We start from the raw sequence: 21,928 nt of genomic DNA, 5'->3' as shown, positions 1-21,928 counted from the left end.
AAGTAGGCCATTCGGCCCATCGAGTCTGCTCCGCCATTTTATCATGAGCTGATCCATTCTCCCATTTAGTCCCACTCCCCCGCCTTCTCACCATAACCTTTGATGCCCTGGCTACTCAGATACCTATCAATCTCTGCCTTAAATACACCCATTGACTTGGCCTCCACTGCTGCCCGTGGCAACAAATTCCATAGATTCATCACCCTCAGACTAAAAAAATTTCTTCGCATTTCTGTCCTGAACGGGCGCCCTTCAATCCTTAAGTCATGCCCTCTTGTACTAGACTCCCCCACCATGGGAAACAACTTTGCCACATCCATTCTGTCCATGCCTTTCAACATTCAAAATGTTTCTATGAGGTCTCCCCTCATTCTTCTAAACTCCAAGGAATACAGTCCAAGAGCAGACAACCATTCCTCATACGTTAACCCTCTCATTCCCATATTATGTGCTATGTATCTGCAAATACAAACATGTTCCACATGTACTGCAAAAGTATACACTTAGTGTGTATGTATGTATGTATATATATATATATATATATATATTTACTTGTTCTCATTGTCCTGCAAGCATGTCTAGAACACCATTCAGTTGTCAAGTTCACCATCATATTCTTGCTAGCTATCAGCATTGGCCTAATATTTCTGGCATGCCACTGTCACCCAACTCAAGGTTCGGGATTGTTTAATGTCATTTCCAGTACACAGGTGTAAAGGAGAACAAAAGGAGATCTGACACAGCACAAAAACAAACGCAATAAGATAAGGAACAATTTAGATCCAACTGTTTAATTCTTAGATTAGACTGTTTAATTGATATGTTCTTTGCAGTCTATCAAGTAATTACCTGTTTGTATCTTAAGTAGCTCGTATATGCATGTAACAGTTTATTATGCTTCGTAATAGCCACAATGTGTACTTGCAAGTTCCGTGTGTTCCCTAGTGTTTATACTGGTATAGCACTGATATGGTCTGGAAGCTGCTCTTGGTACTATATTATCTGAATAATAGCTATCTCATTGGTTGACCCTTATCTACAAATTAGAATGGGATTTTCCTTATCTATTGGTATAAAAGAGCTAACCATGAGGTCAGTGCCGTCTCAGTCTCTTTACCTTTAAGTCTTCTGCTACTAGCTTCTGCTCTTGTTGCTGTCTTTTTTTCAATTTTCTTTTGTTCTGTTAACGCTTGATATAACAATTGTGAACCAACAAGTTTTGTGCTTCTTTCCTGACTTCTGAAAGAACCTTGGATTAAAACTTCAGATTTCAACAAACATAATAATAAAAACACAATAAATATAAATGCAACACACATCAAAGTTGCTGGTGAACGCAGCAGGCCAAGCAGCATCTGTAGGAAGAGGTGCAGTTGACGTTTCAGGCTGAAACCCTTCGTCAGGACTAACTGAAGGAAGAGTGAGTAAGGGATTTGAAAGTTGGAGGGGGAGGGGGAGATCCAAAATGATAGGAGAAGACAGGAGGGGGAGGGATAGAGCCAAGAGCTGGACAGGTGATAGGCAAAAGGGGATACGAGAGGATCATGGGACAGGAGGTCCGGGAAGAAAGACAAGTGGGGGGGACCCAGAGGATGGGCAAGAGGTATATTCAGAGGGACAGAGGGAGAAAAAAGATAGTGAGGGAAAGAATGTGTGCATAAAAATAAGTAACAGATGGGTACGAGGGGGAGGTGGGGCATTAGCGGAAGTTAGAGAAGTCGATGTTCATGCCATCAGGTTGGAGGCTACCCAGACGGAATATAACGTGTTGTTCCTCCAACCTGAGTGTGGCTTCATCTTTACAGTAGAGGAGGCCGTGGATAGACATGTCAGAATGGGAATGGGATGTGGAATTAAAATGTGTGGCCACTGGGAGATCCTGCTTTCTCTGGCGGACAGAGCGTAGATGTTCAGCAAAGCGGTCTCCCAGTCTGCGTCGGGTCTCGCCAATATATAAAAGGCCACATCGGGAGCACCGGACGCAGTATATCACCCCAGTCGACTCACAGGTGAAGTGTTGCCTCACCTGGAAGGACTGTTTGGGGCCCTGAATGGCGGTAAGGGAGGAAGTGTAAGGGCATGTGTAGCACTTGTTCCGCTTACACGGATAAGTGCCAGGAGGGAGATCAGTGAGGAGGGATGGGTGGTACGAATGGACAAGGAAGTTGTGTAGGGAGCGATCCCTGCGGAATGCAGAGAGAGGGGGGGAGGGAAAGATGTGCTTAGTGGTGGGATCCCGTTGGAGGTGGCGGAAGTTACGGAGAATAATATGTTGGACCCGGAGGCTGGTGGGGTGGTAGGTGAGGACCAAGGGATCCCTATTCCTAGTGGGGTGGCGGGAGGATGGAGTGAGAGCAGATGTACGTGAAATGAGGGAGATGCGTTTAAGAGCAGAGTTGATAGTGGAGGAAGGGAAGCCCCTTTCTTTAAAAAAGGAAGACATCTCCCTTGTCCTAGAATGAAAAGCCTCATCCTGAGAGCAGATGCGGCGGAGACAGAGGAATTGCGAGAAGGGGATGGTGTTTTTGCAAGAGACAGGGTGAGAAGAGGAATAGTCCAGATAGCTGTGAGAGTCAGTAGGCTTATAGTAGACATCAGCAGATAAGCTGTCTCCAGACACAGAGACAGAAAGATCTGGAAAGGGGAGGGAGGTGTCAGAAATGGACCAGGTAAACTTGAGGGCAGGGTGAAAGTTGGAGGCAAAGTTAATAAAGTCAACGAGTTCTGCATGCGTGCAGGAAGCAGCGCCAATGCAGACGTCGATGTAGCGAAGGGAAAGTGGGGGACAGATACCAGAATAGGCACGGAACATAGATTGTTCCACAAACTCAACAAAAAGGCAGGCATTGCTAGGACCCATACGGTTGCCCATAGCTACACCTTTAGTTTGGAAGAAGTGGGAGGAGCCAAAGGAGAAATTATTAAGAGTAAGGACTAATTCTGCTAGACAGAGCAGGTGGTGGTAGAGGGGAACTGATTAGGTCTGGAATCCAAAAAGAAGCTTAGAGCTTTGAGATCTTCCTGATGGGGGATAAAAGTATATAAAGACTGGACATCCATGGTGAAAATAAAGCGGTGGGGGCCAGGGAACTTAAAATCATCGAAAAGTTTAAGAGCGTGAGAAGTGTCACGAACATAGGTAGGAAGGGATTGAACAAGGGGGGATAAAACCATGTTGAGGTATGCAGAAATGAGTTCAGTGGGGCAGGAGCAAGCTGAGACAATAGGTCGGCCAGGACAGGCAGGTTTGTGGATCTTGGGTAGGAGGTAGAAACCGGAAGTGCGGGGTGTGGGAACTATAAGGTTGGTAGCAGTGGATGGGAGATCCCCTGAGCGGATAAAGTCGGTGATGGTGTGGGAGACAACGGCCTGGTGCTCCTTAGTGGGGCCAAGATTGAGGGGTAAATAAGAGGAGGTATCCGCGAGTTGTCGCTGTGCCTCGGCAAGGTAGAGGTCAGTACGCCAGACTACAACAGCACCCCCTTTATCGGTGGGTTTAATAATAAGGTTAGGATTAGTGCGGAGGGAGTGGAGAGCAGAGCGTTCCAAAGGAGTGAGCTTGGAATGGGGACAAGGTGCGGTGAGGTCGAGATGGTTGATGTCCCATCGGCAGTTAGCGATAAAGAGATCCAGAGCAGGCAGAAGACCAGAGCAGGGTGTCCATGAAGAAGAGGAGGGTTGAAGACGGGAGAAGCGGTCATCGGTAGGGGTGGAGGAGTCCTTGCCGAAGAAGTAGGCTCGGAGACGGAGACGGCGGAAGAAAAGTTCCGCATCATGGCGAACACGGAACTCGCTGAGGTGTGGGCGAAGGGGGACAAAGGTGAGGCCCTTACTGAGGACCAAGCGTTCTGCCCAGACAGTTGAAGGTCGGAGGGGATGGTAAAGACCCGGCACGGATGAGAGCTGAGATCAGAGGGAGAGGGGGGAGGCTGGGGGTGTCAATGTAAATATAAATGCATATGATAGCTTATATACATAAATAGATTGTGTGTGCATAAAGTGATGCTAGGCAAAGGAGTGTCTGTATGTCATGTGACTCTGAAAAGAAACGATAAAGTAGTGGTGGGGCGCTGGGTTGGTGGGTAGAGGTTGATCAGCCTCATTGCTTGACTAAGTTCTTACAAGGCTAGTACGATTATAGCTTTTATTAAAAAAGTCTCTTTCATTAACTCAGGAAACTATGATATAGTTCACGTTAAGTTAAGTACCTTTGCAATGTAGTCAATTTTATACCATAAGAAATGCAACAGCCAATTTCTACAAAGTATCCCAGAAGCAGAAATATGGTGATTAAAGTTCAAAGTAAATTTATTATCGAAGTTTACATAAATAACCCTGAGATTCATTTTCTTGTGGACACTCTCAATAAATTCATAACAGAATCAATAAAAGACTGCACCAACTCGAGCGCTCAACCAACATGCAAAAAACAACAAAATGCAAAAAGTAAGAAATAATAATAATAAATCAGCAATAAATATCGAGAACATGAGATGAAGAGTCCTTGAAAGTGAATCCATAGGTTGTGGGGACATTTCAATGTTGGGCAAAGTGAAGCTGAATGAAGTTATCCCTTTTGGTTCAAGAGCCTGACGGTTCTGGGGTAATAACTGTTTCTGAACCTCGTGGTGTGGGTCCTGAGGCTCCTGGTGGCAGCGTGGGAAGAGAGCATTTCTTGGGTGGTGGGGGTCCCTGATGATGGGTGCTGCTTTCCTGCGACAACCCTTCATGTAGATATGCTCAATAGTGGGGAGGGCTTTTCCTTTGATGGGCTGGACCGTATCCACTACATTTTGTAGTATTTTTCATTCATGGGCATTGGTGTTTCCATTCCAGACTATGAAGCAGCCAGTCGATATACTCCCCACTATACATCCAAAGAAGTCCGTCAAAGTTTTAGATGTCATGCTGAATCTTCGCGAACTCCTGAGGAATTAGAAGTATTGCTATGCCTTCATCGTAATTATACTTATGTACTGGGTCCAAGAAAGGTCCTCCAAATAATAACACCAAGGAATTTAAATTTGCAGATCCTCTTCACCTCTGATTCTCTGATGAGGACTGGCTCATGGACCCCTGGGTTCCTGCTCCTGAAGTTAATAGTCAGCTCCTTGGTGTAGCTGATATTAAGATGTGCTGTTATGGCACCACTCAGCCAGATTTTCAATCTTCTCCTATATGCTGATTTGTCACCAAATTTGATTTGGCCTCTGATAGTGGAGTTGTCAGCAAATTTAAATTAGGCATTTATGCTTAGCCAGGCATAAAAGACTGCAAAGACCCTCGAGTCAATCTCTGGGGTATTTCATAGAATGAGGCTGTGAAGATAGAATTAACTGCTTGGTTTCCTTTGCTTGTTATCGTAAGTTAATTTATCACCTAACTTCCATTTTGCTACTTTATCTCAAACTTGTATTTTAAGATTTCTAGATTTATTTTATCAAAAGCCTTTTGCAGGTCAAGATCTAAACATATACCATAAAATGACTGCTGGCTATTTGAAAAAGCTACATACACCAATATTAGCCCAGAATTATTGCCTTTGCATTGAAAGTGGTTCTACTGTTAAAATCGTTTTTAGTATTGTTTAATGCAAAGTATGGTACTAGTTCCTCCACAGATGCATACTTTAAATGTGTTGATTCAAATAAATGCAAAATACACAGGTTAGAGTCTTTTATCATTTGCAGATTTGAATTAAGACATTGTAGTGATTTGGATTGGCTTACTTGATTTATGCTGTAAAATAACCAAATGCTAAGAGAGGAATTTCTTCCATAAGTATTGGGAGATATATGGAACAGAAAGAGAGTTTGGATGTCCTTTTTATACCATGAGTAAATAAGGATTAATGAGCAAATGCACAACTATACTTAATGAAATATAAAACATACATTTTCTGTTTAATTGTTTTATTTGAGTTACACCAACCTGGCAAGCCTTAATAGATTGCAATTATTTCAGGCAGGGATGATTTCTACCAATTGCCATCTTGAGTGCCAGTCAGTTGAAAGAACATGCTGAGTTCATCTCTTCAACAGATTTGAATTTGGGATTAGTTAGATGCAAATCTCTTGTCATCATCCTGTGGGAGACATAATTTAAGGAGTTTGAAATTTCTAGTCCAATCTATTTAATTCCTTCATTCCCGCTTAATCTACCAGTCAGCTGCCAACAATAAGAATTTTCTTCAGGGGTGCATCTAGCCAGCACAGACAATATGTAGTCTTTATAAGAGAAATGTAATCAACATTCAGTAACATGGTCAAAAATAATTTCTCTCTCTCTCTATTATTTTACATTCAGTTCAAGCTGTATCATCGTGGAGTTTCATGATAAAGAGTTCTGGACCTTTAACAAAAATGCCCAAGAAAAATAACTCCTCAACATCCACTCTGATCAATTGCTCTTAGAATCTTGCATAGTATCAATGGCCACTTTATTAGGTGCCCTTGTAAGTCTGCTCATTAATGCAAATACCAAATAGCCAAATCATGGCAAAAATCAGGAAAGGCAATCTTAAGGAGGATCTACTCAAACAGGACAACAGAAATGCTCTGCCTCGGAATTTTCCACCAAATACTTTATGTGCATTTACATCTACGCTATCATCCCTAATCACAATCTATAAAATGCTAAGCAGAGAGATTGTTCCAGAAATTTAAACAGCAGTCTTTAGAAATGTGACTTCATTCGTATGCCTGTTATTTTATTCCTTGCTGGCCGATTGCGGTCTAATCACATTCTTTGTCTTCATCTCTTCATTCTCTGGTCACTAACTCTCTTTCCAGGGGCATCAGCAAGGTAAGTGCTTGAGGCTCACAGGCCCTCTCATTGATGTACAGGAAGGGGCTGGGGTGGTCGCTATGTAAATGACTGCAAGGAACTCTCCCCGGTGGCAGCCCCTTCTGAACTGTCCAGTTGATCACTGGCCTGACTGCTGAAAGGGCCCAGCTCATTTGTATTCACTCCCCATTCAGGCTGGGGGTGATTGCCTTCAGATACTATGTGAATCTTTCTCAGTTTGCCATGCCATTGAAGTTGTGGAACCTACTGTCTTTGCTGTAACTTAAATCCCTCCTCATCTATTTTTCCCCAATATCTTTTTTTATTCTATGCTATTCAATTTATCATCTACCTTCAGCAGCCAGCTTTCGTATCAGAGTACCGTTACCCTTTAGCATGCTTTCGGTGTTCTTCTGCCTTCACCTCTGCTGCAGGTGCGTTTCCATCAGCTGTGGTCAGGTCTGGCGTGGCTGGCTGGTGTTCACCTCAGGTTCTCTGTAATTACACAGTTACTGGGTACACTTGATCCCCCGCTCTGTCTGTGGGGACAACAAAAAGGTGGGTCGAATGGTTTAACCTGAGACTGGTGTTTCCTCGCTGTCTGCGCACAGACATAAGTGTCATTTGTTAAGAGTACCTTCTGTGGTCCTATCCATCTGGGGGCAAGCCCTGCCCTCTCAGGCAGCACCCTCACCGTGACTTGGTCACCGGGCTGAGGGAGGACTACCTCCTTTCCCTCCAGCTCTCTCTGATCAGCAATGTGCTGCTGCTGCTTTGCTCAGTCCTTTACGATGTTTACAAAGGTCTTTCACTATCTGTGTTATTCAATCCCTCTAGGTCCCAGGCTCATCGAAAACCGTAATTACCCCAGAAGGTATTGCTCACCCCATCAATAATTCGTAGGGACTGAGACCCAGCATACAGTTGGGGTTGTTCGTAATCTCATCAGGATTCCTGGTAATCCATCATCCCATGTCCTTCCTATCTCAGCTATAGCTTTGGCTAAGGCGTTCTGGGTTGTTTGGTTCATCCTTTCTACCTTTCCTGAACTCTGAGAGTGGTAGGGTACGTGGAGCTGTTGTTGAGCCACGAGCAATCGGCACATTTCCTTCATCACTTCCCCTGTGAAATGTGCTCCCTGGTCTGAGTCCACCTGAACCGCGGGTCCCCACCTTGGGAGGAGTTCCTGAACTAGAATCCGTTCAGCGGTGCTGGCGGTGCAGTCCTTATTGTCAAAGCCTCTACCCACCGGCTGAGGTGATCAATAATTACATGAGTAGCTTTCCCCCCTGCGTTTTGGTAGGGGCCTCTCAGCTGCGGCTGTTTTGCCAGCTGTAGCGTTCTGCTCTTACCAGGGTAATGCTGGGCACAAATGATACAATGGCGGCAGAATTTCTCAACATCCCCGCCCAACCCTGCTGGACGGTTGTAACCAAGCTCTAACTTCCCTGATAGAACTTCAGTATAACCTGCCTAACACATGGTAGGGCCACCACAGCCCCGTGTGTGCAGCTCCCACCTAGTCCCTCCTTTGCTCCCTTTCTCCTCCAGCTTTCCTTCGCTTCTGCCTCCACTTCTTCATATAATTTTACTAAACTGGCTCCCATCGTTTCTTCCTGCACACTTGCAATGTCAATTGCCCCTTGTTCCTCCACTGCCCCCGTCACACTCAATGCCTTTCTGCTCCTTGCTCTCCCCTCTGCCTCCGCTGGCAGAGTCACTGCTTCCAGCAGTTGTTGTGTTAGGTGCCGGTACTGACTACCTGTGCATCGAGGTTACAAATGCTCGTTGTGTGCATGCCTCAGATAATCCTGCACCACCCCGAAGGCACACCAGATATCTGTATATATATTTGCTCGTCTGCCTTTACTGTAGCGCAGTGCTTCTATCAGGGCCACCCTAACCGCCATCTCTATCCGCCACCTGAGCTGAGTAACTCTTGGCAGTGCTCCTGAAGCCAATTCTTCATCCGTGTCCTTCAGCACAGCCCATCCAGTCCGTGGCTTCCCCTTATGTAGCTCCGAGACCCATCTGTAAAAATTTCCTCTGCTTCCCCTGCCAGAGGTGTTTCCTTCACACTGACATCTTCTTCCTGCTCTATTTCCATTTTGCACCCGTGTTCCTCCCCCTCTGTTAGGATGGCGCTCGTGGGATTCATTCCGGTGTCCCTAACTTTTGTTACTGACTTGTGAACCACTGTCAGTGTGACAGTTTTTATAGGATACTGTTTATGGGGTTTATGCAAGCCCCCCCCCATTTTAATTGGGTTTATCTTTACTCAACCACAATCTTGCTTGTGTCTAGCCCGCACTGCTGGGAACTGTTGGAAAAGTAATCCATAGACTCCAGCCTGGCTCCCGTCTCTGATGATCAGAGCTGTTGCAACTGTTCTGTTCTCTGTTGTTTGTACGTGTTCGCTGCCCCTGGCTTGTCCCTATTATTTCTCCCTTGCCTGAATCTATAATGGCCTCTGCTTCCTTCTGGATGTCTTTTCCAAGGATAGTGCCCTCATTATTGGGACAGACCCAGAAAGGCACTGGAAGCTGCACCCCACTGATTTTGAGCATCTGCGATTTGTTTAGTCATAGTCATAGTCATACTTTATTGATCCCGGGGGAAATTGGTTTTCGTTACAGTTGCACCATAAATAATAAATAGTAATAGTTTCTTTCTGCTTTCAACGATTTTCCTCCTACCCGTAATATAAATTTCCTGTCCCCGGTTGTTGGCAGGGGTAGGTCAGTTATCAATACTGATGCCCCGTGTCAACTGATACATCGCAATGCCGGCTCCCCAATGCTGTTGTGTACTTCTGCAGATCACCAGTACTGGCAGTGGGGGATGTCGCCACATCCTTTTCTGACCTAGAAGCCATCTTCACCAGCTCTAGGATCGGATTGATAGACTGGACGGACTGGGCGCTGTTGGGGTGAGAGACTGCGTGTCTGCTGTGACTTTCACCTCTTTTTCTCTCCTCATTTTTGGACATTGCCTCCAACCATGTCCCGAAAGGCCACAGCTAGCACAGGCCGATAGCATATCAACTCCTTTACCCTCCCTTGTCTATTCCAGCAGTTCCTTGCTACGTGGTCTAGCTGCTGGCACACAAAACAAACCCTCTGTGGCATCACAGCAACTGCATCCACTATAGCCACTTTATGAATTCTCTTGCATTTCCTTTAGTCTCTCACTGGCCCACGAAACTATTGCAGAGTAGGTCAACCCCACTGCTATCCCTAAATCTAAAAGTTCCTGATGGGCTGGAGCTCAGGCCTTCCTTCATCATTTTCAGGAAGACTGTGTCGTCCCTCCCTGGATTATCCAACCCAGAATACTCCTCATATGCTTGATATTTGCATTTTGCATAATCCATGGCTCTCTCGTCAGCTCTCTGAGTCACCGCCATTACCGCTCCCCAGTCACTCTCACCTCCCCTCAGTCACTGCTTCGCTTTCACTTAAAAAAAATGACATCTCTCTTCATTGCTGGCATTCCTGGTAGTCGCCTGTGTACCATCTCGCACCCCCTGGGCCATACCGTCCCGCATATTCCTCCGGCACTTCACTTTTACCAACACGTGTATATCTTCAGGGTGCATCTGGGCAACTTCAACCATTTCCTTGAACTTGCATCAGAATTCTGAATTCCCAGATGCGACTTTAAGTGAGGGAAAATGCTCTGTTTCTCCCCGGGAGTGAAGGGCTTATGAGTAGTCGTAACCAGAGTCAAGGGCTGACTTGGATTTTCAGGGTTCTCGAGCTGATGTTGCCTGACCTCAATAGGTGCCATCCTGACAGACGTATCTGGTAAAACTTCTGCCTGAAATATCTCCACATGACACAAAACACAAATGACGGGTACCAGTTAAACAGCACATACTTAAAACCGCAGAGTATGTACTCCGCAGTCTGCCACTGCTAAGCGCTGGAACTCCTGATGCCTGCTGTATTCCCTTACATCTAACTGCTACACCAAGACAACACATACGTACTTGTAAAATGCGTATGCTAAAATACAGCTCCCAGAATGAGTATACACACCTCTACTGGCATCCTGAAGCTTCAATAACCACCCTTCGCAACTGATGGCTCCTCCACGGTATCCGGTGGCAGTTTTCAGATTGCTTGTTCTGCTCTGCCAATGTAGTCCCGATAAGGTATAGCTCTGGGGACCGGAGTAAAGTTTAGCCCTTTGGTGAGGACTGATCGAATCGATGCTTTGCCCAGTTTGGTTGATGACAGTTCTTTCTGGGTCCAATGGTGGGATGCCTGCAGTTTGTTTATATAGTTTGTCGTATTTCCTGACCTGCCTCGCAGTGTTTCTTTACGGAACTTGTTCACCTTGGGCAGCAGTGGACTTGTCAATGCACTCCCAGTCACCAGGAGACAAGAGAGCTGAGAATTCCAGGTAAAGAGACAGTTGTCTGTTCATCTAGATGTCCAGAGTGGATCTAATGCAATGGACGTGTTTCCTAATCAGCATTTGGCTGCCAGAGAAATCACTGCGGAATGCAACCTTATGAATTTATGGATGATGTCCTTGTCCCAGCATCTCAGAAGGAAGGCTAAAGAACAAAGTAGCCTTGCCTTCACTTTACACAATGATTCAAAGCGATGAATATTGTGGTGAACTTCCTCCCCGTAGGTGTGTATTGGTAAGTGTATGGATGGGATGTGTGGGTATGAAAAATGGATATGGCAAGGAAATGGTTAACAAGTACGAATTTGTGGGTCTGCTCTGCTTTGAAGGACTACCTGCGTGTTGGGCAAATTGACCCTTGATTCTAGACAAGGGGAGAGCAATGTGACTCTGGTCTACCTGATAACATTGCCTGAAAGCAAACTAAAAGTGCCGATTTGTGTAAAAGTAATTAATCACCTTGTCCCTAAAGAATGTTTTTTATGTTGTTTGGTTGTAAGATTAATAGAACGCATTGTCCCTGAGGAGGCAGAGGCCGATTGTTGAAGGTCACCTGACCAAAAGTTTAGGGCCCTGTTGGTGTTGGATTGGATGCCTCGCCCCTACCAGCTGGACTGGGAGGTGGCGATAGTGCTATAAAAGGTGGGCAAGTTCTTTCTTGGGCAGACCACTCGCCTAGGTCACACGTTTGGGCTGAGCAGCTGAACTGGTGCCAAGGACCTCCACCCTAGCCAGTCCACGGTCGATCGCCTGCCTCAGGGACCACGCAGACGTTGCTAAGTATACTCGGCGTTGTAGACTACGAGGGGTTGTTTAAGTTAGCCCTACCTATTAGTGGAATTGGTAGTGTACGATATAAAGCATTTCTCTCAACTCTCTATTTTTCTCCTTCTCTGTATTAACAATAAAGTGAGTCTTGGAGAACTACCGAGTCTGGGTCCATTTGTCCAAGCGAAACCAAATAGTTGCAGCATCCACTTGTTACGGTTATACTTATTTGGGTGTCAGTTTTTATGGAACAAGGGGTAAGTGAGAAGGGATCTAGTGGTTTCCTAGTGTATATGATGAATAAACTCTTCTCAGGGTTTCAGCCAGGTACGGAATCGATTTTAATTGATATTTTGAAGACAAACTCTGCCATCTTCATCAGGGATGATGCCTAGGCATGCCTAGTTCAGTGGTATTTATAATCCTGTTGTCCTTCCCTCCTGATTGGTTAGTAATCATCCAATCAGTTTTCTGCTTTCCCACCTTGTTTACAATCAAATTTCATTTCTTAATTAGAGCAAGTCCTTTGTCTTTGTTAAAATTCTTTTCCTCTAGTTTTATTTCATTGACTTTCTTCTCCAGGCAATCCCACAGTAGTTTTGTGCTGTTGAAGTCAATCCTATGGCCACAGCAAATGCAATGTTCTGCTAACACTGATTTCTCTGGGTAACCCAAATTGATAAACCTCCTGTGCTCCTTTCAGCCGGCTGATGGCGTAGAGGCAAAGGCTCCCGAGCTCGAATCCAGCCAGCTCCCTTGCACGCTTTTTATCCGTGCTGGGTTGTGCGTCGAGCTAGCAACTTGGCCTCGTAAAAATAAGAAAGCCCCCCAAAAAAATGCTGTCAATAACGGTGTCCTGATGACTCCACTCAGAGTTAAGGGCTTTCTTCTTCTTCTCTTCTTCCTGTGCTCCTTATGCAGGATTCCGTAATGGTTAACATGCTCCACTTCCCAGGGAATCCTGTATATGTCAGCCGACCTGAGTCAAAGATAATCTTTGACCTGCATAAGCTGTGATTTGAGCTTCCTTATGTGTTTGAGGATGGTATTAATCTGATATTTCTTCAGGATCTTGGTTATCCTTCCAGAAACCGTGGAAATACCACCAAGGAGAAGATGGCAGCGCGACACAGCGCGCGTGGCCGTTCTGAATGAATATCATATGTGTAACTAAGGGGGCCGTGCACAATCTGGATTTGATGGAGACAGCCGTGAGAGTATGGAGGAACACCTGGAGTAATTTCTGAAATGCCTGCTTCGCTGCCGCTGCTACTGTGCGATTGAGAATCTCCAGAGATGAAGGCCCCAAATCCCCAGCTTTGCCTATTGCCTGTTGCCGGGGCCGGGGACAAAGCGCTCGGCAGAGATGTTGCTTGGTGCCTGGTGTCGGAGAGGTGGTCGGAGGCTCGGAGTTTTCGGATGGACTCGGAGTTGGACTGTGGTCGGATGCTTCCAGGATGCTGCATCGGCAAGTTGGCAGCGCTGGAAGTTTACCGTCTGCGTGAGGTGATAGGACTTTCGAGAGTCTTTGAGATTTTACTGTGCCATGGTCTGTTCTTATCAAATTACGGAATTGCTTTGCACTGTTGTAACTAAATGTTATAATTATGTGGTTTTTGTTAGTTTTTAAGTCGGTTTGTCATGTGTTTTCGTGATAACTTTCTGGAAAAAACATTGTATCATTTCTTAATGCATGCATTACTAAATGACAATAAAAAGAGGACTGTGTGTCCTCATAATCTAATCTAAATATGGGGTGTATGGGGTGTCAGGGAGGGGTGGCACCTCTGGTCGGGGAACATGTAACAGGGCGGTTAGTCCACCTTTGGTCCCCACCTGGCACTCAGCTCTCACCTGTGGCTCCCCATAGCTGTTTGCATGTGACAGCGGCCACACCCCGGGCAACGGCTTCGACAAGCCGGCTAAACGAGGTGAGGGTAGCCGACGGGTCTCAAACCCTCGGTGAGATAGGGAGTTGTCTACCCCAGCATGTGAAGACAGACCCTGGCGGATTGAGCGGACGAGACCAATGGAAGGTCCAATGGTCAAGAAGGCGGTCTCCGCAAGCGTCGTGGAACGTGTAGAGCAGGACAAGACACAGAAGACGTCCTGGTCATCCACTGCGCCTAGTCCCATCTCCAGCCATCTCAACTCTATCTTGCCACTGGATCCAGATGGAAATTGGGAAGAGAGAGTGAGGCTGACGCTGTGCAACTCTCCCTCACTTAAATCCAAGTCACGCGCTAGTCTCGACACCATCAATAATGGTGTCGAGGTCCTCATCGACGTTGACGATGGACGAACACACACACACACACACACAATCTAGATATAGGGAAGACAGGCAGTAGTGCTGGGTTCCTCCTCGTTAGATTTCCTGGCTTTTCAGTCAGCACTTTTGAAGGGACCGATTGATTTCCTTCACTTTGTAGTCATTCTGTAGGAGCGTCATGTGTAATCGTCTTATTTCCTCGGGGAAACTCTACGTGTTCAAAATAGTTTTAGCACGGTTAATGAAAATAGAAAGAATCATACTACATTGGGAAGCGTGATGGTGGCTGTTATTGTTGAGGTATGAGTGGATTTTGAATAAACACCATGTCCAAGGCTATCGTCTTATTGGAATATCCAGGAACAGGAGGCAACCATTCTTCTCCAACTCCATTGTAAATTGAAAGTTTGGATGTATGCTGTTCAGATGGTCATGGAACTGTTGGAGAGACTGGATCCATGAGGCCTGATGCCCCTGGAAAGAGAGGTTTAGCTACCAGAGGGTGAAGAGGGAAAGACAAGGAATGTGATTAAGCTGCAATCGGCCAGCAGGAAAAGAGGCAACAGGCATACGAATGAAGCCGCATTTCTAAAGATGCTGTTTAAATTTCTGGAGCAACCTCTTTGCTTAGCATTTTGCAGATAGTAATGAGGGATGATAGGGTAGAAGTAGATGCACATAAATTCCAACAAGTACAGGGCCAGAGCCTTCAAATACTCCTTATATGATAACCTTTTCATTCCCAGAATCACTCCCATGAACCTTTTCTGAACTCTGCAATGTCAGCACATCCTACCTTAGATAATGGGCTTAAAACTGTTCACAATAATCCAAGTGAGGCCTCCCCAGTGCTTTATAAAGCCTCAGCATTACATCCTGACTTCAAGTTCTCTCAAAATGAATACAAACATTGCATTTGCCTTCCTCACAGCCAATTCAATCTGCATGTTAACCATTAGGGAATCCTGCATAAGGACTCCCAAATACATTTGCCCCTCAGATTTTTGAATTTTCTGCCTGTTTAGAAAACAGTCTATGCCTTTGTTACTTCTACGAAAGTGCACGTCCATACACTTCCTGACACCGTTTTCTACCTGCCACAACCTTGTCCATCTACTAATCTGTCTACGTCCTTCTGCAGCCTCCTTGCTTCCTCAACACTACCTGTCCCTCCATCTATCTTCATATCATCTGCAAACCTGGCCACAATGCTATCAATTCCTTGATCCAAATCATTGACATATAACGCAAAAAGAAATGGTCCCAACACCACTAGTCACCTGTAGCCAACTAAAAAAAGCTCCCTTTATTCATACTCTTTGCCTCCTGCCAGTCAGCCATTGCTGTATCCATGCTAATATCTTTCCTGTAATACCATGGCTCCTATCTTGCTATTAGGCACATGTATGGCACCTTGTCAAAGACCTTTTGAAAAATCCAAGTATGTAACATCCACCAACTCTCCTTTGTCTATCCTGCTTGTTGTTTCGTGAAAAAATTCCAACAATTTTTCAGGCAAGATTTTCCCTTAAGGAAACCATGCTGACTTTGGCCTATTTATCATGTGCCTCCAAGAACCCTGAGCTCTTCCTTATCAATCAACTCTAACATCTTCCCAACCCCTGAGTTAAATCTGCCTCCCTCCCTTCTTGAAGAGTTCAGTGGCATTTGCAATTTTCCAGTTCTCTAGAAACATGCCAGAACCTAGTGATTCTTGAATGATCATTATTTATGCCTCCACAATTAACCTTCAGACCCTTCAGCTTCCCATGTACCATCTTCCTAGTAATTGCAACTGCACTCACTTCTGCCCCCTGACACTCTTGAACTTCCAGCATACTGTTAGTGTCTTCAACAGTGAAGGCTGATGCAAAATACTTACTCAGCTTGTCCGCCATTTCCTTGTCCCCCATTAACACCTCTCCAGCATCATTTTCCAGTGGTCTGATATCTACTCCTGCCACTTTTTTACTCTTCATATATCTGGAAAAACTTTCGGTATCCTGTTGGATATTATTGGTGAGCTTACCTTCATATTTCATCCTCCCCCACCCTCATGGCTTTTTTAGTTGTATTCTGTTGGTTTTTAAAAGCTTCCAGTCCTCTAACTTGCCACTATATATTTTTGCTCTATTATATCTCCTCTCTTTTGCTTTTATATTGTCCTTGACTTCCCTTGTCAGCCAAGGTTATATCATCCTGCCTTTGAAATGTATCTATCCTGTGCCTTCCAAATTGCTTACAGAAACTCCAGCCTTGTTGTTCTGCCTTCATCCCTGCTAGTGTCTCCTTTGCATCAACTTTGGCCAGCCTGTCAATCATGCCTCATAGTTCCCTTTACTCCACTGTAATACTGAAACATTTGACTCTAGCTTCACCCTCTCAAATTGCAGAGTGAATTTTGTCACATAATGATCTCTACTGCCTAAGAGTTTCTTTACTTTAAGCTCCCTAGTAAAATCCAATTCATTACACATCACCCAATCCAGAATAGCCTTTCCCCTCATGGGCTCAGCTGCAAGCTGCTCTAAAAAGCCATCCTGCTGGCATTCAATTCATTCCCTCTTTCGGATCCAGCACCAACCTGATTTTCCTAATTTACATGCATATTGAAATCCTCCATGACTATTGTAACACTGACTTTTTGACATGCATTTTCTATCTCCCATTGTAATTTGTAGTCCACAGCTACTGTTCAGAGGCCTGTATATAATTCCCATCAGGGTCTTTTTTACCCTGCAGTTTCTTAACTCTACTCATATGCATTCTACATCTTCAAATCTCATGTCACCTCTTCCTAAGGATTTGATTTCACTTTTTACCAACTGAACCACACCATACCGTCTCCTACTTGCCTGTCCTTTTGATACAAGGTTAGTGTCCCAACTGTAACCTTTTTTTCAGTCACGACTTAGTGATGCCCACAACAAAAATAACAAATAATAAATAAAGTAGCCTTTTCTCTTGTTGCTCCTCAGCATACAGATCTAGAGAAACATAGTTTATACATTCAGTGAACTTGTCCTTCACTTTCCCATTAATGTTTCCTGTGTCTTACTGGTTCTCAACACTTTGTGTTACCTGTGAATTTTGAACACTCAATGCAAACATGTTATCACCTTCCTTTGAAATTATACTTTTTGAGAATTTAACAAATATTTAACTCTTTTACTACTGTCAGCATCAGACTATTAGGTCTCCAAAGAGAAAATTATAGCCTTAACTAGAAACATTTATCAATATTGAAAAATAAATGATCATACTTTATTTAGGTAATTGGTTCCGAGTTTATATAGTTAATTTTAAAGGATTGGTATTTTCTTCCTTAGGTTTGAAATATACTTTAAACAAATGATCATTAGAATTTTTGTCTACACAAAAACTTGTATTTCTGCATCTTCTACAGCACAACATTATATCAAAAACTTAAGGTACAATTTTGGGCAGTTACTTTGTAAATGTAGCTGCATGTTTTGGAAAGAATTTAAGGTTTAGTGAAAATATTTTCTCTCTCTCAAGGAATGTGAAATCAAAGCAGGGAATAGTTCATCAGAGACAGAGCAGAAGTCTTTCTTTATAATCTCCTTCATACTTTAATCTGTCTTGGGATCTCCCTGTCACTGACTGAGGCACCTAATTGAAGCCCCCACCTCTCACCCAGAAATGGTAATTGTCTTTACATGCTATGGCTCCTCAAACCAGTTTGCCTCTACAACTTATTTTCATCCTTTATAAATTCTCCTATTACCTGTTCCTTTTACCAGTATTCAGTGTTCTCCTTTGTTTTCTTTTGAATAAAGCATTTTACGTTTTGGCACAGGATGTTGTCATGATTTATGGCACTGAGGGTTAGGTCATGCTGTCTAAACAAAAGTGGGGATTGACCAGCTTTGGCCTTGCTGTCTCAGGAAAATATTTGGTCTCACTTGGGATTAATGGATCACCAGCAACATTCCTGTGTCAACTGACCTGCATTCTATGCAGACTCCCTTAATTCTTGTGTGTTATGCCAACTGGGAATGCATACATTATGATTGACTGCTCTCTTGTCACCTCAAGAACCACCCTTGATGCAAGGGAAGGTCTACATCAAGCAAAATGGCCAAGGCCTTGCAATATCACTGGAAATTCCACTGACGGCCATGAGAGCTGGGATCAGAGCCACAAGTTCAGCAGCTTGGCCAGACTTGGTGCTGCCACTTCAGCCAGTAACTAGACACCCTGGGGTAAGGCCTACAGGTGAGATAAGAAGCAGATAGTGTCCTGTTCTCAATCTGATAAATAGACCACTTCCCTTGACAAGATACATGACACTGCAGATGCTGGAATCTGGAACAAAAAACTGCTGGAAGAACTCAATAGGTCAAGCAGTGTTTGTGGATCTAGCACCTGTTGTACCTGCGCTCCCTCTCGCCACAAGCCAGTTATTTATTTATTTATTAATTTAGAGATGCAGTGTGGAATAGGCCCTTCTGATGCTTCGAGCTGCACCACATCAGCAACCCCTGATAGCCCCAATTTAACCCTAACCCAATCACGGGACAATTGACAATGACCAATTAATCTACCTGGTACATCTTTGGACTGTGGGAGGAAACCCAAGCATTCCATGGGGGGATGGACGGAGACTCCTTACAGACGATGTCAGAATAGAACTGCGAACTATGATGCCCTGAGCTGTAATAGCATTGTGCTGTCTACTGTGGCCCATATCTCATATTTGCATTCCCCTCCTCTGCATTCCATCCACCCAGTACCTCAACACTTCTCCCAAGCTGCCCTTCTCCCTAGTGCTTCCATCTTCCCATCCCACCTCCCTTCCTTGGTTCCATACTCCACCCTCTTTTCCTATTAGATTCCATCACTAGCAGCCCATTCTGCCTTCTCTCCCAGCTTCTCTCTCCATTCTGCTGTCAAATTGCAGTGACTGACCAACTTCATTGATTCTCTTTCAATTGCCAAGATTCTGAATTTTTTTTTCTTATTTCTTCCTTTCCCGCCCCATGATGAAGATTTCACCTCTGGCCTGGGCATCACTCTCTGAGTCAGAAGGCTGTGCAGTTTCTCTCCAAACACTTCAGCGTAAAATTCAAGTTAATGTTCAAGCAGTGGGGAGAAAGTGGAAACAAAAGAGTAGAAATTTATTCTACATTTCTTTTACATTGGAACCAAGTGTTGATGACAATGTTCAAGACTGTACAGGAGGAGAGATGAAATTTCTACTGCTCTGTTTTTCCAGTTGGAGTTTAAACCAAGTCTCCATTTCCATGTACAGATGGATGCATATGATCTTACGGGGCTAATTTGAAGAAGTGATACCCTGGTGCATATTCAAGTGTTAACCAATATCACTTTAAAGGAACAGCTTTTAAGGCAATTATCACTGCTTGTTGGATTGTTACTGTTCACTATTGAACTGCTGCATTTTGCTTTGTTAAAATTATGTCTATTGTCCAAGATACTTCATTCAATTCCTGAGGTTGTGAAGGATGCTTTATAGATAAACTTTGTTTTAGGATACAACTTTTACTTTAAAGATATTATATGAATGCGAAAACTTATGTTTCTTTAGCAACTTCAATTTTATCTGAGGCAATTTCAACTCTCACTTCAGACCATGTTAAAGACCATGTGTGTATTGTCAAATTTTCCTTCTCATAGTTATTCAGAATAAACGATATTATCACACACCGCAAGATAAACAGGATAGTTTAAAGGTCATTGATGAATATCAGTATTTTGCCCTTAAATGATCAATCCTGCTAGGCATCGAATGAGATAAATAGTATTCAAAGTGAAGAACACAATAAAAAGAGATAATTGTATATTAGGAAGCAGACATATCCTGATAATGCGTACTTGATTATGTTAGAATCATCTGTACTGTCACTGACATATGTCATGAAATTTGTCATTTTGGGGCAACAGTGCAATGTAAGACATAAAAATGACTTTAACTTACAGAAGTAAATCGTGCTAAAGAGTAACAGGGAGGCAGTATTCCTGGATTCATGGACTATTCAGAAATCCAATTGCAGAGGGGAAGAAGCTGTTCTTAAAACATTGAGTGTGGGTCTTCAGGCTCCTGTAACTCCTCCCCGATGGTAGTAACAAGAAGAGGGCATGTCTCAAATGGTGAAGTTCCTTAATGATAGATGCCACTCTCTTGAGGCACTGTCTTCTGAAGATTTCCTCAATGGTAGGGAGGGCTTTGTCCATGATGAATGAAAATATTATTTTCGTTTTCAATGGCAATCCCTTTTGATATCTGATGATGAATGAACTTCTAAACTGATTCCTGATTATATTAGCCTGGGTGCTGGAGATCCTTACACCTATAAAGAATTGAGAGCTTCCACTTCAATCCAAATAATAGTTAAAAGGCTTGCTTCAGCCTTCCAATTCAACCAACTTGTCCTTTTGATCAAAGAACAAAGTAACTTGGTATGCCTGTCGCTGGATCTGGGTTCAGAAATGCACTGGAGAGTTTCAATTAAAATCAATCATGTAAGCAAACAGAGTCATGATTATGTCTTTGTGTGCAGGATGCTCTGATTAGAACATTTATCTTTCCAATATAGCATTCCTGATAACCAGGCGGATCTGATGAAGGTTTTGGACTCATCCTTAACTGAATGGGCAAATCTCCAGAAAGTAGAATTTGAACAAAGACGTTTTTGAAAGATTGTGCAGTACTGAGATTTTGGTTACTTGCTTTAACTAATTTGACAACTAATCTCTGGGTGAAACAGATTATTCTTCCTTTGTGCAATCTACAACTGAAGTAGTGCTTTGTCAGAAGAAAAGAATTATTTAGTCATCCCAGCATCTCACACATTAGCAGAAAATTGTAAAACTAGTGCTGTTAGACTTAAACTGATCTGCCTGGGTTCCTTAATGAGTTGGTCTGATGGGAATACTTTCCTTAATTATCTTTGTTTCAGCTTCGTAATTTAATGCTGAAGGTTTGCCTCCAGTTTAAGATCATCTGACCATTTGCTGCTAACATTCAAATCACTTATTTAAAAAATTCAGCACATATCCCCAGATTTTACTAAGTACCTAACCTGGAAATAGATTGAAAATACAGTAATAGAGATAGCTTTTTCCCTCTGACCATGAAATCAATATTGACAGTTCTAATTTAGTTATAAGAAAACGTTGATGATTAAAAATTCTGATTGTGCAGAAATCTGATAGTTCGGTATTTGTCTCACCAAAGCCCTGAATCCCATACGCCTACCTCACCCTTTCCTGCACTCTCTTTTAACTCACCAAAGCCCCATCCCATGATTTACTCTTACACTCACTGAGGCCCTGTTCCTTCACTCTTTTTAAAATTGATGGGGCCATGTTTTTTAGCCCTCCTTAAAGTTAACCAGGACCTTGTTCCTAAGCTTCTTTCAAACGCACAAGGAGGTTGGTAGACAAGAGTTAGAGTGAGGCAGTCACATCGAAGTTGCAGGATGTAGATGCCTGGCTGTCTGTCAGGAGGGAAAGGCAATAGGCAGGTAGTTCAGGTACCCCTGCAGCCAGTCCCCTCAATAATAAGTGCATCCTTTGAGACAGTATTGCAGGGAGAACAATCCATCGGGGAGAACCATAGTAATCAGGTCTCGGGCATTGACTCTGGTCCTTTGGATCAGAAAAGAAGAGGGGAGAAGAGGCAAGCAGCAGTGATAG

The 21,928-nt window shown here is 43.8% G+C and overlaps 1 long non-coding RNA gene across 1 annotated transcript in view; it reads right to left on the bottom strand.

Moving 5' to 3' along the window:
* Positions 1-7,280: 7,280 nt before the first annotated feature.
* The window catches only part of LOC140209494 (uncharacterized), a 36,296-nt gene continuing 21,648 nt past the window's right edge, over positions 7,281-21,928 (bottom strand). The window contains exon 3 of the long non-coding RNA XR_011888998.1: positions 7,281-7,325. This is a non-coding gene — a long non-coding RNA (uncharacterized lncRNA). The remainder of the gene's footprint in view (positions 7,326-21,928) is intronic.

Source organism: Mobula birostris, chromosome 14 (assembly GCF_030028105.1).
Source record: "Mobula birostris isolate sMobBir1 chromosome 14, sMobBir1.hap1, whole genome shotgun sequence".
Classification (NCBI taxonomy): domain Eukaryota; kingdom Metazoa; phylum Chordata; class Chondrichthyes; order Myliobatiformes; family Myliobatidae; genus Mobula; species Mobula birostris.
This window is presented reverse-complemented; position numbering and strand designations above follow the sequence as displayed.